General features: G+C 39.4%; 1 protein-coding gene across 9 annotated transcripts in view; it reads left to right on the forward strand.

The window, feature by feature from the left end:
* The first annotated feature begins 9,452 nt into the window (after window positions 1-9,452).
* The window catches only part of Zbtb20 (zinc finger and BTB domain containing 20), a 775,725-nt gene continuing 769,584 nt past the window's right edge, over window positions 9,453-15,593 (forward strand). For 8 of the 9 annotated variants that reach the window (XM_076549395.1, XM_076549383.1, XM_076549397.1 and 5 more), the window contains exon 1: window positions 9,463-9,705. The gene's annotated coding sequence lies outside the window, so the exon portion shown is untranslated. Of the gene's footprint in view, window positions 9,706-15,593 lie in introns of all 9 variants that reach the window. The other variant, XM_006975752.4, reaches the window with a different exon arrangement.

Below are 15,593 nucleotides of genomic sequence, written 5' to 3' on the forward strand. Positions count from 1 at the left end.
TATCATGAGAAATAAATTTGAAAATAGAACAGGAAATGAAACAAACACCTTGTTCTTTCAGAATTGAGTAACTACTGGTCAGAAAAACTCTATTTTTTTTTGGTTCAAACAATCAATTTCCAATTTTAACAGCTAGTACTGACTAAAATGTTCATGCAAAGTTAAAAACTGGCTTGAATTCTACTGCCTTCATGGTATTTGCTTAATGCTGCTTCTGTGATCCCATCAGGTAATTATAGGTTGCTCTAGACTCTAGGCTCCAAAGGAGGCTTAAGGCCTCCCCTCTCTAAAAACACCATCAAGACAAAGACTATATGTATTAATATTAAGAGCTTTGAGAAGCTTAAGGGCTAAGAGCCTAAATCTTATAGAGGTTTGGCACCCATGAGGCTTCATTTTTCTTTCTTGCTGATTTTTTGTTTTTTAATCTCCTCTCTGGAAATTTTCTTTCGAAAATTAAAAAAGAATTACTTGTTTACATTTCTTTCTCCCTCCCTCCCTCCCTCCCTCCCTCTCTCCCTCCCTCCCTCCCTTCATTCCTTCTTTCCTTCCTTTCTTCCTTCCGTGTGTGTGTGTGTGTGTGTGTGTGTGTGTGTGTGTGTGTGCACGTGTGGATGCCATGGTGCCTGTGGGTGCCAGAAGACAACTTGTGGGAGTTGGTTCTCTACTTTGTGAGCTGCAGGAACCGAACTCAGATTGTCAAGTCTTGCTGGTCTGTGCCTTTACCGACTGAGCCACATCACCAGCGCCCCCTTCTATAAAGTTTTCTTCTTTGTAGGAAGATACTACTCTAGACTTCTCTTGCACAAATTCATTGCTAGGGGAGCTTTGATACCTTTGTGCTAGCTACTTTTGTTTGCTGTGACAAAAATTGCTGTCAGGAATGACTGCAGGAAGAAAGGATTTATTTTTAGCTTACAGTTTCAGAGAGATTTCAGTCCATCATGTGGAGAATAGAATGATTGTGGGAGTAGTTATCTGCAGCAGTGGGGGTGTGAGGCAATGGCTCTTCACATCACGGCTGACCAAGAAGCAGAAATGATTGGATTGGAACCAGGGGTAGGTACAGCCTCCAGAGGCTTGGCCCTCCTGATCTCCTTCCAGCAGCCAGGACCTCACTCCCCAAGGCTCCACAGCCTTTAAAATGGTACCATAAGCTGGAGAGTGAGCATTAAAAATGAGCCTATGGTGGACATTTGAGATTCAAACAGTAACAATCTTTGAAATGTTTTCCTTATTCCTCCATACTTTCTTGGTCACTGCTACCCCTACACCCCGACAAACGAGCAGAATATTTTATGATGGCAATCAGACAAGCAGACCATAAATACATCGATTAAAATAGAGAATGAAAAGGAGAGCATCTACAGAGGGAATATTCCCTCTAGACAATGGGGAAGATATCATAAGACAATTCTATCACATAATAAAGAATGCTTCTTCTATAATGTAGGTGGCAATCACCATACCTTATTTTACATTCCATGAATTTGCTGTGATTTTAACCTGTATCTAGCTTGCATAGCAATTTTAAAAACTAATTGCATATGTAGCCACTGGATACTCAACAAAGATTGAATGGGATTATTACATTTTTTTACAGTAGGCTGCTTGTTCCACAAGGCCAGACAACCTAATTTGTCCTAATACACCAAATATTCAGCAACATTAGTTTTTCAGTAAATACTGTCCAAGATATATAAAACTTGTAAGAATTTAAACTTCTATACAACAGGAAAAAACACATTTTTATTTATTTACAGTTTAAAGTATATACAAATCAAATTTAAATCATTAGGTATATGTATAAATATTAGTAATGTAATAAAGTGGTATTTTTTAAAGATGTTTTCTGCATTCACAGTAAATAAAAATTTTATATTGTCTGTGAATTTGAGGGCTAAACAGAACAAACAATAACAACAACAACAACAATGTGAGCACTCTAGTATGTAAAAAGTCAAGTAAACCAGGTTGCTCATAGTTAATCAGGAGGTAGATCTTGGGAATTAAGTCTTACTTAGGTCTGTCCTTTGGTTTTCTGTTCCTCTATGGAAGAACTTGAATTTGTTCACTTTTACTACTAATGCGGGAAGCACTAAAATGGTTGAGGATTGAAAAATACTAGGAGTTCTAGTAAAGACTGGTTACATACCCCTAGACATATTTACTTGTAAAGAACCACTTCTTTGCTTATTTCCCAAATTTGAAGCATCCCAGTTCCCCAAGAATATAATCACCTATTTCAAGCAAATAGTTCTCAGATGCTTTAAACAGTATTACTTTTTAATGAAATCCTTAGACACTTTAAAACCCCGGGCTCCAAAATCACTCTTCTGCTCCTAAACGAGTTTATCTGTAGCAATCATAACAGATTGTGTGTGTGCACACACATATGTGTATGTATGTATATATGTATTCAATGACATTTTTTCATTCAAAATTACAGTACTGCAGTTGCAGAATTTTGAATACTATTTGTACAATATGCAGCCTATGAGGGTTTACCGAACATGGTAAATTTAAAAATTAAGAAAAAAAATCCTAATTTCTTGTGTATGACCAGATGGGGGTGGGCATGCCTTCTTAATATACCAGGAAAGCAAAGTTAAATTAACATATTTATGTATTTACAATTGTGTCTCATGTAGGCATTCTGTTTAAAGTTTTATTAAATAAACTCAGCATCTGAAAATCCCTTATTTAGGTGCATTTCATAAACCTGCAAACATTAAAATTCTAACTAAGATAACAAACATTGGACTTACTGAGGGGGTCTTAACAAATCTTCCCTGGACATTGAATTGAGAACAGATCAAGTTTTGCTTGGAAAATTTGGGCTGCACCACTCAAAGGTGTCCTATATGCTTCACCTTCCCAAGTGATAGCCTTCACTGGAGGTACAATCTGGTTTGGGCACAGTTCACAGGGGTTGTGACCTCTGTCATCATGAAAAGTCATGTTCTTCAAGAAAAGCAAGTCTGCTCTTTTCTGATAATGTATAAGCAGAAAACAAAATATTCTCAGAGACTAGGCTGGCTGCATTTAATGAAAAAGAGAAAGAATGAACGTGACAGAGTTCATTTCTTCCCAACTAATATTCTTGATCTGACACCATTGCGTTTCATGTGCAAAGGAATATGTAATTAATCTTCGATTCACTGAAGACATTTTCAAATTGAAGCAGCTTAATGGTTTTTGAAAAACTGTGACCTGTTCTCTTAAAAACCTATTGATAAACAAATATTGTTTACTTTCTCTACCACCTTACTCATCTAAGTTCTCAAAGTTCTATGCCTTGGGAAATAATCCAGAAATTCAGCCATAGAAGTGCAGTGATTCTGTCCCTAATTTAAAAAATTGTTGTTACTATTTTCCTAGAAAATCAAAAATCAAAGTTAATTTAAAAATGTGAATCCTACATTCTGTAGTTTATCTGAGAGTATAATAATATGGGAAGAGGTCCTCTATTGTAAGCTGAATCACTGTTGCTACCAGCTAGAGATGTCCATATTTAATGTCTGTCCATATTCTAGTGCATGTACCACTTAGTTGAAAGGTCATTGCAGGTGTGATTACATTAAGGATCACATAAACCTATGGAGACCCTTCATTTTTAGTTCAGTTTAGCCTAAATGAATTTAATACGTGGGTCAGTCATTGGAACCCTTTCAAGGGAACTCCTCACTCTTACTCTAGGACTTCTGGGCAAAGATCTATCTTAACAACAATAACAAACCACAGGCCAAGATGGTTTTACAGATGAGTTCTCTCTTGGAACAAATCATCTTCAGGACATGGAAAAATTGACTATCCAATTCTACGAAACTACCAAATACTCACCCTAAAATTTGTGAAGATCATATAATGTCCATCTTATTATACACATCATTCTCAGATGGGAAGTGAAGAAGATAGAAAATTCCAAACAAAATTAGTAGTAAATTAGATACACAATCTTTATAGTAGCAGTAAAACAAAGAAACTTTATGTAGGAATGGACGTTTGAACATCAATAAAATTATAATTTAATGTATTACCAGAAGATGAATGATTATCACCTATAAATGTATCTAATAGAATTGAACATTTTATTAATGTTTAAAAAAACAGATTTTCAGACTTTGAATATATATGGCTTTTAACAAAATTTCCAAAAATAAATTTACCTAAAGGTGCAATATCAAACATTCACAAATAAAAATCGAAAGCACCTTAAGGACTGTTCAACATTATGCTGGAGATTCTGTTTAATAAAATACAATAAAAATACACAATAGGTTACAAATGAATTATAGGAAAAAACAACCCATATGATATGAATTTTGACAAAACCTAGAGAAATAAGTAATAAATGATAAGTAATAACAGAGTTTGCCTAGACATATGCAATATAAAAAAATATGCAATATAAAAAAAAATTCTATTAGCTGGGCGGTGGTGGCGCACGCCTTTAATCCCAGCACTCGGGAGGCAGAGCCAGACGGATCTCTGTGAGTTCGAGGCCAGCCTGGACTACCAAGTGAGTTCCAGGAAAAGGCGCAAAGCTACACAGAGAAACCCTGTCTCGAAAAACCAAAAAAAAAAAAAAAAAAAAAAAAATTCTATCAAGGCAGGTGATATATGTCTGCAAACCCACCCCTAAAGAGCACAGGCTCAGTTGGAGTCCAGTCAAGACAATACAGTGAAATGAAAGCCAGCTGGGCTGTAAAATATTTCTCATGATAATAATGAACCAGTCAGTCTATCTTAATGAAACTGTAAAATTGGCTGTGAACATCAACTAAGACAAGTGCTGAATTGTATGAATCTAATTACAGTACCTTGATCTATTACAAGAAATCATTTGCTCATGGACTATTAGGATTCATGGCAATTGCACCAGTTGTATTTGTGGCAATTGACCATACTTGACAGAACAACTTACAGGAGGAAGATTTTATTTCAACTCATTATTTAGAGGTTTGAGTCCGTGGTCATTAGGACTATGGACACAGGGCCAAATACTGTGTCAGTTACAGGATGTGGCATAGGAGGGTGGTTCACTGGAAACATAGAGAATGCAGGCTCTCTACTTCCTCCTATTTTACATTCTATTGTGTTGTGGACCCTAGCCAATGGGCATGGTGTCACCTACACCATTGGTCTTTCTCTTCAATATACCCTTTCTTGCCATGCCCACGCCGGTTTGCCTCACCTACATGCTTCTAAACCCATTACGTTGACATCATAGAGACTGATCTGGTTTTAGGATAACTGGATCTGTTGATTCAAATGGCTTCCTGAGCCTTCCAATCTGCTGGAAATTTATTTATTGTTTTCATTTTTCCTATGAGAGTACTGATCCTCCTCTTCACACCCACTTGTGCATGACAAATAGAACTATCAATTATATTCCCCACATCCTATCCATAAAGCACCCAAAGTTAATTTTTGTGTATTGTTTAAAGATCAGTTCTTCTTACTTCTCTAATACCATTCATCCAACAGCCCTCTCCCTCATGATCTCTGTTGCCATTCTGCAATCTTGTCAAATTGTCTCTTATGCAGGAGTCTTTATCTGGGCCTCTTTTTTTTTTTTTTTCTCTCCAGAAAATGTAATCAGTATACCACACCATAAATGTGTGTGTGTGTGTGTGTGTGTGTGTGTGTGTGTGTGTGTGTGTGTATTGCTCTTCTTCCTCTTCTAGCATCACATTCTTGAGTCCATCCTATTCTAATTATTTGAAGTTTTGTTGGAGACTGCTTATGGTTTTGGTATGACTCTTCCGTTTACAACAAAGCTTTGAGTAGAACAAAGAATGGGCATGGGAAGGAGTGTCTGGGTCCAGAGCAAGGGAAGACCAGGCATGGGAAGGAATGTCTGGGCCCAGAGCAAGGGAAGACGGGGTATGGGAAGGAGAGTTTGGGTCCAGAGCAAAGTAGGGTAAGCTTTTGCAACTCCAGGGAAGAAATACCAGGAAGGGCTTCAGTCTTCTACCACAGTGTGGGGTTGTGGTTCAAGGCAGATTTTATATAAAGTTTCCAGGGGCAGAAGGACTCGTGTTACATCTGGGGTACATGTGTGTTTATAAGCATCCTCCTTAAGTTGCTTTGGATATGAATCATCTAACCTTAATGTTTTGCATATTGTCCTGACAAATTTTGCTGTCTAGTTCAATTTTATGTCCCCAGGAAAGGAAGATTTTGATTTTCATATTTTTCATAGCTGTTAATGTGCTTTTTTTTGAATTAGTCAGCTCATGTATAGAAAAGCAGCGCCTATTCTCAAATTGCTACAAATATTAAGTGATGTGTTTCACATAAAAGCTCGTAAACTCCCTAATGGATCTAAAAGCCATCTCTAGTTGACAATAAGAGTAGCCATCATAGAGAATGGTTGGTTTTAGAAAAAACTGGGTCTATGGATTTAAGAAGTTCCCAAGTCTTTCATGATGCTGGACATTAATTGCTTTTAATGTTCTTCCTCTGAGTACTGGTCATTGAGGGTTCCTTAATTCTCCCTCAGATGTAAATATTTTATATTTTCTGATATTCTATAGCATATTGTCACATCACTGAGACTCTACTCCTAATGATGTCATTATTTTTATGTTACATAGCATATATAATTATGACATATAGGACATTATATCTGGTGTCCTTATTAGGATCTAACCCCCTGTGAACAGGAACTGATTTACTTAACTTTTGAATTCAATGTAATGATAAGTTCAGTGTATTTTAATTATTCCCAGCTTCTTAGGAGGGTGATATTTTATGTTGTATATGCCACACACAAACACAGCACAGTAATTTGTTACTTTTTTTCCTTCTAAGAAGGAGAGAACTCTGGAGAAAAGTGCCAGATCTAGTCTTAGTTTCTATAATCCTGTCCATTTAAAAATTTATTCAGTGTAAAGAATATACACTTAGTATTTGTTGAATGAATTAACAAATAGCATACCAGAAAGAGGTAAACCAACTGTGAATAGATGTCTTAAAAACATTTTTTTATAAAACCGTTTTCTAAGCAACCAATAGTCTTTTTATTTTTGATCAGTTTTGCTTTCTTAACCTTTTATTGACTTTTTGACCCATCATGTAAAAACGTTTATTATTTATTTTTGTGTTTGTGTAGGTACATGGTGCAAGTGTAGAGGTCAGAGGGCAACTTGGGCAGCTGGTTCTCTCCTTCTATCACGTGGGTGATGGGGAATCAAATTTAGGTCATCAGTCTTGGCAGCAGGCACCTTTGTCCACGGAACCACCACTCCAGCCCACCCCAAAATCACTCTTCTGATCTTCAGTTCTGTTATTATTAATATTAAAGAAGAAAACATCTCATACCTCATCATTATGGAGGTCTTGATACATGTTGGGGATGTTTGCCTCTGGAGAGAGTTAAAAAAAAATAGAGTAGCTGTGCAATATTCCTTAGCATCAAAAGAATTTGAACAGCAGAACTGCACATTAAAATATACAGGTAGTTAACACAAGGCCTCACCTTGTCGCTGTCATTTAACTAGGTATTTTACAAGGCTGTCCTTACGTGTCCTTATCATAATCTTCACACCGTTTCCAAAACCACTGCAAAGTGACTTTAAACATTTCTAAGAAAAGATGACTTTTAAGAATTTGAAATAGTCATTTCTTCTTAAAGTTATGGGTTAGCTACTTTAACACTTGTGTTAAATTTTACTTAATTTTCTCATGTAAAGTTGATTGTTCTGCATGGACTATTTACTGAAAAACTTTTAAGCTTCATGCACAGATTTAAAAACATCTTGGTTTCTACACTCAGTAGCAGTTTTCACAGTTAACATTCTTAACTTCTCTTATCTTTAAAGCATTTTCTGGATTCTGACAGCCACATCCATAATCTTCTGGACAGACCTAAATGTATTAACGAAGTCAAGGCCTTGTACTTTTTTCTTATCACACTTAGTTTTGCTTATGGTCTGGCAGCCTTCTACTTAGTCAAAGCAGGCATTTAGTGTTCAAAGTATTCATTATGTGTCAAGGAAGCCTAGGTTAATTCCAGATCTAAGCTTACTTCAAGTCTACCGGAAGGTATGTAGCAAGTCCACAATCCATAACATTGTTTTTTGTATTAATAACTTATATTACAAATACAGTTTCTTTGTATGCCTGGTGTTTCTGACAAATCCCTTTCGTGACCAATTAAGCTCCCTAAAAAGCACTACTTCTTATTCTGGCAGGAATTCTTTTTCTTTGTGGAGTGAAAAGCTATTCTTTTTTCCATCTTAGTCCTTTTAAGGAATTCTTTTCAGGAATCTATCCTTGGCTTCCTGCTGGCCTCTGGCCTCACCCCTTTCCTCCTCCACCCCGCCCTTGCCTGACCAGTATTTGTTAGAATTTGGCTCTGGGGAGTACTATGCTGAGTGACAAATGGATGAAGATGAAGGTTTTATTGAAGCATCTGAACTGCATTTAATTTTCCGTGTTGCTTTATTCCTTCTAGCTCCCAGGATATTGAATTTTGTGGGCTCCAGTTGGGTCGTCAGTACTTCAGGCGTTTAGTAATAAGAAACATAATCTGCTTTTTCCGGTAGGATAATAAATCCTCATTGATATTAAAGGCGGCTCTCGGCAGACTGTTTTTTACACGGTCTTTTTTCTGGAGGAACACACTCGCTCAAAGAGTCCTAGCCCTGGGCCGGCCTCTGGCGCCCTGGGCCGCCCGTCGCCCTCCCGCGCGGCGGTCCCTCCCACCGCTGGGATCCTCCCGCTCGCTGGGACAGCCAAGGCCGGCGACCGCGACAACCCCCCCCACCCGCCCGCGCCCCGTCTCCCTGCCCTGTATCCCCCCCCCCTCCCGCCCCCCGCTTCTCCCTCCCCCTCCCGGCGCGCCAGACAGCGGGTAACTGCCGCCTCCGCTGGGGCATCCCGGCTCCATAGGCGGCGCGCGGCAGGCACCTGCTTCTCACTGGCCGCCGCCGCTGCCCCTCACCCCGCAGCCCCCGCGACAATTGGCCCCAGGCCGCCGCCCGTCATCCTCCAGCCCCTCTTGGAGTCCCGCCTCTATCCTCGGGTCATTTAAGTTTATCGCAAATAAATAAATAAAGGAGGAAATAGAAATGCGTAGAAAGTAAAAGCAGTCGGGAGGGGGCGGGGACGGGGATGGAGAGGAGGAGGGAGTGCGCGGGGGGGCGGGGGGGCGCGGCAACGCGGAGGAGTCAACAACCAAACTTGATCGTGTCTGTCTCGACCAATCAGCGATCACTACAGTCCGGTCTGACGGCCTCTGTCGACCAATAGTGTCCCAGCTCTTGGATCACTGAACAAGGAGAGACGACTGGCCTCTCTCCACAGGGCGCTGGTGGGCGGCAAGTGTTGAGACCGTCGACCAATAGGCTGTTAAGAATGTTCTGAGTGAAGTTTCCGCTCACCAATCGACGTTTGAGGTAGCGGATTGGGTGTCTCCTAGGCCAATCAAAGATGACAGAGATGAGGGAAGGGGCAGTTAGGGGCGGGGCCACGGAGGGGAGGAGGAAGAGTGCATTTTGTTTATGGGCGGCAACCTCACGAGGGCCGTCCAATCGTCATTGGACAGCTGAAGCGCAGAGTGGCATGAGATCCACCCAATAGCCGGCCCACCTGGAGGTTCGCGGCTTCAGGCGCCCAATGTGGGCCTTCTGCCGAAGAAGTAGGGGCGGGGGGAAGTTTAGGAGTTGAGGAAAGAAGATTAAAGAGCGCGAGGAGGTAACGCCAAAAACTCTAATTTGTTGTGGGGCGGGCGGGAGGGAGGGGTGTGTGCCGGCGGAGCGCGGCCGGGCGTCTGCGAGTCGCGGGGAGTCGGGGGTGGCGGGCCGCGGAGGAGGGGGCGGGGTGGGGCCGCGGCGCGAGTTCCGAGCCGGAGCCCGGGGCTCCTGCCCCGCCCCGTGAGCCCTCCCGCCGCCCCTCCTAGCGCCCTCCCCGCGGCCTCGCGCGACCCTGCGGGGAGGGTCCGCGGCCAGCCCGGGCGGGGCGTCCGGTCGCTGCCACCGTGTCTTCCCTCTCCTCCCCGCGCCTGGAGCCGCGGCTTCCCAGAAGAGGAGCTGAGGGGCACTGGCCGGGGCTCCGGAGCTGGTGGCGGCGCCGGCTCCCGCCCCTCTTTTCTCCCTCCCTCCTCCCTCCCTCTCTCCTCCCTCCTCCCTCCCGCTCGCTTTCCGCCCGCGCGGAGGACCGGCTTCAGTAATCCCGGGGCGGGACGGGTGGCCCCGCCTGCTCGGCTTGCACCCATAGACAGGGGGGGCTTGGCAAGGGGCGAACCCTGTCCTCCTCCATCGCCTTTGGGCCACTTGGAGAACATTTAGTGAAAATGTCAACGTTCTTTCATACCTTGGGACACAAAACAAAACAAAATAACAACAACCACAACAACAACAACAAAAAAAAACCACCCCACCCCCCGAATATTGGGGGATGGCTTTGAAGTTCAAACGTGGTCCTCTAATTGTTTAAATGCATTTCTCTATGTGTGGCTCTCAGGGTCCCCTTCAGCCCCTCCCCTTCCTAAGGATGCAGAAGAGGCAGGAGGCAGGGATTTCGTAAAAGTTATATTGATAAACACACTTGCACAAGCATATGTTAGGCGCACACACAGACTATAAACATTAGCGAAAAACACAATATGGCGTACAGCTACGCTACCTAGCTGGGTAATCCGATGATCTCTTACTCCGAACCGGGTCAAATGAGGTCGGAGGAGGCATGACAGCTCTCTAGCAGAAATCTGAATGGGATAGGAAGAAATTTGGAAGCCTGTGGGTGTGTAGTACTGTCCTCAGAATCATTGGCCCCGACTTAAATTGAACATGCTACCTTTGTAGACAGTGAAAATTGCCTTTACTATTTTTTAACCACTAAAAAGACCAAAATTTGACTGAAGTGGAATGTTCTCACTCTGTGGCCACGTGGGAATTTCTGCTGATCAAAATTTCAGAGTATACAATATTTTCAAGTGAACAGTGTTCTGAGTTACTGCTGCAACTTGTTGCCTTTGAAAAACTTAAAATATGCAAGTATCATTTTATGGAAAATAGTGTGAGCTGTAATTTCAAGGAGTCAGTGACAACTTAAATTCACAGATAATTTACTTTTGTTCCTGCTTCAGTTCCTGTCTTCAAGGACCTTTCTCCACACTGTGGGAATAGGCACTCTCTGTGCTTATCCACAAATGAGTGTGACAAGTCAAGATTTGACTGTATTCTGTAGTTTTGCTTTACAGTTAGGTATGACCCTACTTGTAGGTAAAGGAGAAACAAACCAACAAACTGATTATCATATGCTTGCTCCATGGAATTCTTAATAACTCATCTGAGTTCATGCACAGGTGGTACATGGTGAATCCTCCCAAGAAAGGTTTAGAATTGCTGATGAGTCAGTGGTGGTTCTGGTTTGTGCCTTAGTGTAAAATCCCAAGAATGGAGTTGCACTCCATTTGCAGAGCTTTAAGTGTGAGAACAAATGGTGTTGAACAGGTGAAGAGTCGAAAATGGAGTTTTCTGGAAATGTCTGAGCCGCTCACTGAGTGAGGCAATGGGGCATTTTTGGCTTTGATTTCAGGTCTTAAGATGAGTGAAATACAATCCTTTGTATTTTCAGATGTGAAGATTAGGTGACAAGTATACTGCCTACCAGACTCCAAAACAATAATGCTCTTTCCTGATGAACTTCTAATATTGTTAGGCTAGAGAAAGAAGCTTAAAAATTATTAAATTTTGTCCATTTCCTGGAAGATGTCTTTCTGTTTATCTGTCTAGGTAGGCCAGCATTTTGAGACTATCATTATACCAAGAAAATATAGATGCAGATCTTGTGGTTTTTTTTTTTTTTTTTTTTTTTTTTTTTTTTTTTTTTTTTTTTTTTTTTGGCTAGGTACTGCTAGACAGTATGAAATTAATCCAAGGATGGAGGAAAATAGACTTTTTTTTTTTTAAACTTGAGGGTTATATGGTGGAGTAGGTCTGTTAGATTTGATGCCTTTTTCCTATTTAGGTGGAGAAGCTTTGAGACACATAGCCTACTCCTGTTTGCCTATAAGAATTTGACTCCTTGATATAGGAAGAAAATATAAGAGAAAACCATTTTAAGGGAGTTATTTTTGTGTCATTTATGCAGATTTTTAGGAGACTTTCTAGACAAATTGGACTTCCTAAATAAGTCTTGACTGAATAACAAGGCCATTTTAGAAGAGCAATACAAGCTACAACAAAATTCTTGTAAATGATTTATAACATAAATGAATTTTAAATTATTTCAGATCTCTTCAGGGTAAGTGGTAAGGGGAAACTTCTTTAAAACATTTGGGATATGGAAGTGAAGTTTTATTTTCTGAAATAATCATGTTTTTCTTACATGGATGGTGAGGTCATCAGCATGTGGAAGAGAGTTCTGGATACTTGGGATGAAACAGTGAAGCAAAGGGCAATTTGGTCCCTGTGGAGCTTACTTACATTATTATGTTCATACAGTGTGTATACTCCACATTGCTAAGAGATTTTTTTAAAAAATATTAAACTTCAAAAATCTAGCTGCTTTTGTGTTTTACAAACTAGAGTTTGAAAAAGCTTAGCAAGTTTGAAGGTGTAGAATGTGTTTATAATTGCTAAATAATAGAGGAAGAACTCAGTTTCTTTAAATTATTTGTATTTGTCATTGTGAAATGTTTTCATAAAATGTCAGTAAATCTTTGACAAATAGGGGTTTTTTATTCTTCGTAATTTTGATCATGTCTTTGGAATAAATAAAATGTTGCTTTATAGTAAAATCTTGTGTCTTCACATTTACTGTAAAATTTCTATGTAGCATGGTCAAACTGTGATAAAACAAATCCTAAAATACATGCTAATTTTTTGCTTGGGATTTATTTTAGGAATGTACTTGAAAATCATGTATCTCAATCTTTTGCAGTTGTAGTTTTAGCAAGGGAAGAAAAAAGTTGTAACTGACTTATAGGTGATATGAAAGAGGTCATTCTTTTTGCAGAGAAGCCTGCAAAAAAACAGAATAAAACAAAACTATTTTTAACCCTTTCTTTCCAATCTCCAAAATCACTCGACTGATGCTTCTCTGATTTAATAAACCATTATAATGCAAGAACACTATAGAAAAATTTTAGCATTATTTTAGTCATTATGTCTGTAAGAAAAAATTCTAGGTTCTAACAAGTCAACTTGTTGCCTGGTTAAATGCACATGATTGAAATCTAAGTGTGTGGCTTTAAGTGGGGGAGAGTCTCACCTTTCTAGAACTTTCTTGGCAGGTCTCAAATAACAGGTTCCAATTTTCATTATTTGGCTCTTTTAGTTATGAGTCTGGCTTTGTTAGCGATATATAAGTTTACTCCTCATGGGACATAGCTTTTATTATACAGAGCCCACCTCACTCTCTCCTGTTGAGGGTTTGGATCTTCAGACCTACATTAGATCTCTAAGCTAATGTATGTAACAAGTAACCTTTTCCAAAAAGGGGACATACTGCATTTAGAGCCTCTTGAGATTGCTTCTGGCTGATATGTGTACAGACCCGTGTATATGCATGGCTTACAGAGGAGGACTGAGGGAAAAACAGATTTTTAAACTAATAGAATAGTTTCTGCTGATTTTTCTTGTAGAAGAATGGTTAAAAGGATGTTAAAAACTAAACCTTCCTGTTTCTAGTAATAATGGTTGATCAGTGTGTGTGTCTATGTGTATGTGTTTACAGATGAACGGTTTATGAATAAAGACGTACTTTAATGCTAGATAAACTCTGTCTTGCTCTGTGGTCCTTGACATGGAATGTTTTCAATGTTACCAAGTGATTTTGTTTGACACAGTTTGTTAGTTACCAGAACTTTCTTGTGAGCAACATAGAAACACAAGCTAATTAAATCTCTGTAAATTTTGTAGTACTTTGGGCTAAGATGTTATTTTGGAAGTTTTAAAAGCATGATTACCAAGCAGTGCATAAAATGAATGAAAACGAAAATGGGAAGCTCATGGAACTGGAGTCTGCATAAGATGATTGAGTTTCAAAGTGAGATGTCCTTAGTACAGAAGATAAAATCTTGACATGTATCAAGTTTTTATGATAATAAAATAAGCATGACTAATTGTATTAGAATTCGTACTTGTAAGGTAAGTCTAAGCGTGTGTACAGTGCATTTTAAGTCAAAATTTGGGGTGTTATTGGCTAGACGTAGTCATTTCTTTGCCAGAGATACTAGGCTGTGTGAGGGCTAACCATCTGTCAAGTGATAGAGACAAAGAAAGGTTTTAATATACTATTCTAAAATCTCTACAAACTTGTTTTGAATTGTATTGTCACTTTGTTTTGGCCTTCATACTCTGTGTTGAGTGTGTACTAGGTCAGTCACCCCACTTTGTTTTATGAACAAACCATTCAAGGCCAGATAAGGTTATTGTCACAGCTGATGAGATCTAGAGGCAAGATAAAATATGTTTTGATTTTGCTTTCATGTAATGATCAAAAACTCACAAGTGGGTTGGCCACCCTCTAGCAATTATACAAATGATTTCAAACATGTTATTTTCACCCACCCAGTCTTAATTTTGGGTGTCTTAATTTTTTCTTTTCTTTCTTTCTTTTTCTTTTCTTTCTCTCTTTCTTTTTCTGTTTTTCTTTCTTTCTTTCTTTTTTTTTCTTTTGCTTTATAGATTCAAGCTTTATATTTAAGCAAATTCCTGAGCTGTTTGGAAGAAAAAAAAAAGTAGCAATAGCAATCCAGATTGCCTGTTTTAGGTACAATATGGTGTGATGTGAAATTGAAACAGCAGATTGGTGAGAAACTTCAGTTTCAAACAAATATAAACTAGTTTGTTTAGTGAAGTCATACACAAAACAGTCTCTATTGACAGGGCAACATTAGTATTTTTTTCCAGTAATTTCTACATCTTGAGGTCACCTTGGTTCTTTGGGTCAGCAGTCTATTTCCAAAGCATCATCCAAGAAAGAGATGTCTTAATATTGCTGATTATAATGATATACTTAGATATGGCAGGCCAAGGAATTATTTATAGCAGTGCTAATTATATCAATAAAAATAGCAATATTAATACTGAGTGTCAAAATCTACTTTTGACAGCATGAAGTAAACAGAGCTATAGTCAAACAAAGCAGCCAGCCTGTCTTTATGTCATGAATATGCACTTCAGGAAAAATATACACACAGTTTAGAGTTGAGTATACTAAATCTTTTCGATTGCTTTTGACTTTTATTTTTAAAGGAAAAATGTTTAATTTAAAAAAAGACTAAAAAGATTGGGATTTTTAGTTTTGAAATTCTTGGTGCCCATTCTCTTGTCATTGGTAAGTTTCTTGAGATTTACCTATTTCTACTTCAAGGCTTTTATAAATTATCAGAAATTTATTTTCTCTGTACCTTCATTTTTGGAATTCAAATTACCATTGCAAAAGGAGCCATTAGAGCCTCTACTGATTGACAAAACGAAGCCAAACTGGCCATTACATTTATATCCCTCCCCACTTCTTCCCTCCCTCCCTCCCTCCCTCCCTCCCTCCCTCCCTCCCTCCCTCCCTCCCTCCCTCCCTCCCTTCCTCTCTCAGTCCTTCCTCCCTCCCTCATGATATCTCTCTTCTTTATT

The sequence above is a fragment of the Peromyscus maniculatus genome, chromosome 12 (genome assembly GCF_049852395.1).
Source record: "Peromyscus maniculatus bairdii isolate BWxNUB_F1_BW_parent chromosome 12, HU_Pman_BW_mat_3.1, whole genome shotgun sequence".
In the NCBI taxonomy this organism is placed as follows: Eukaryota; Metazoa; Chordata; class Mammalia; order Rodentia; family Cricetidae; genus Peromyscus; species Peromyscus maniculatus.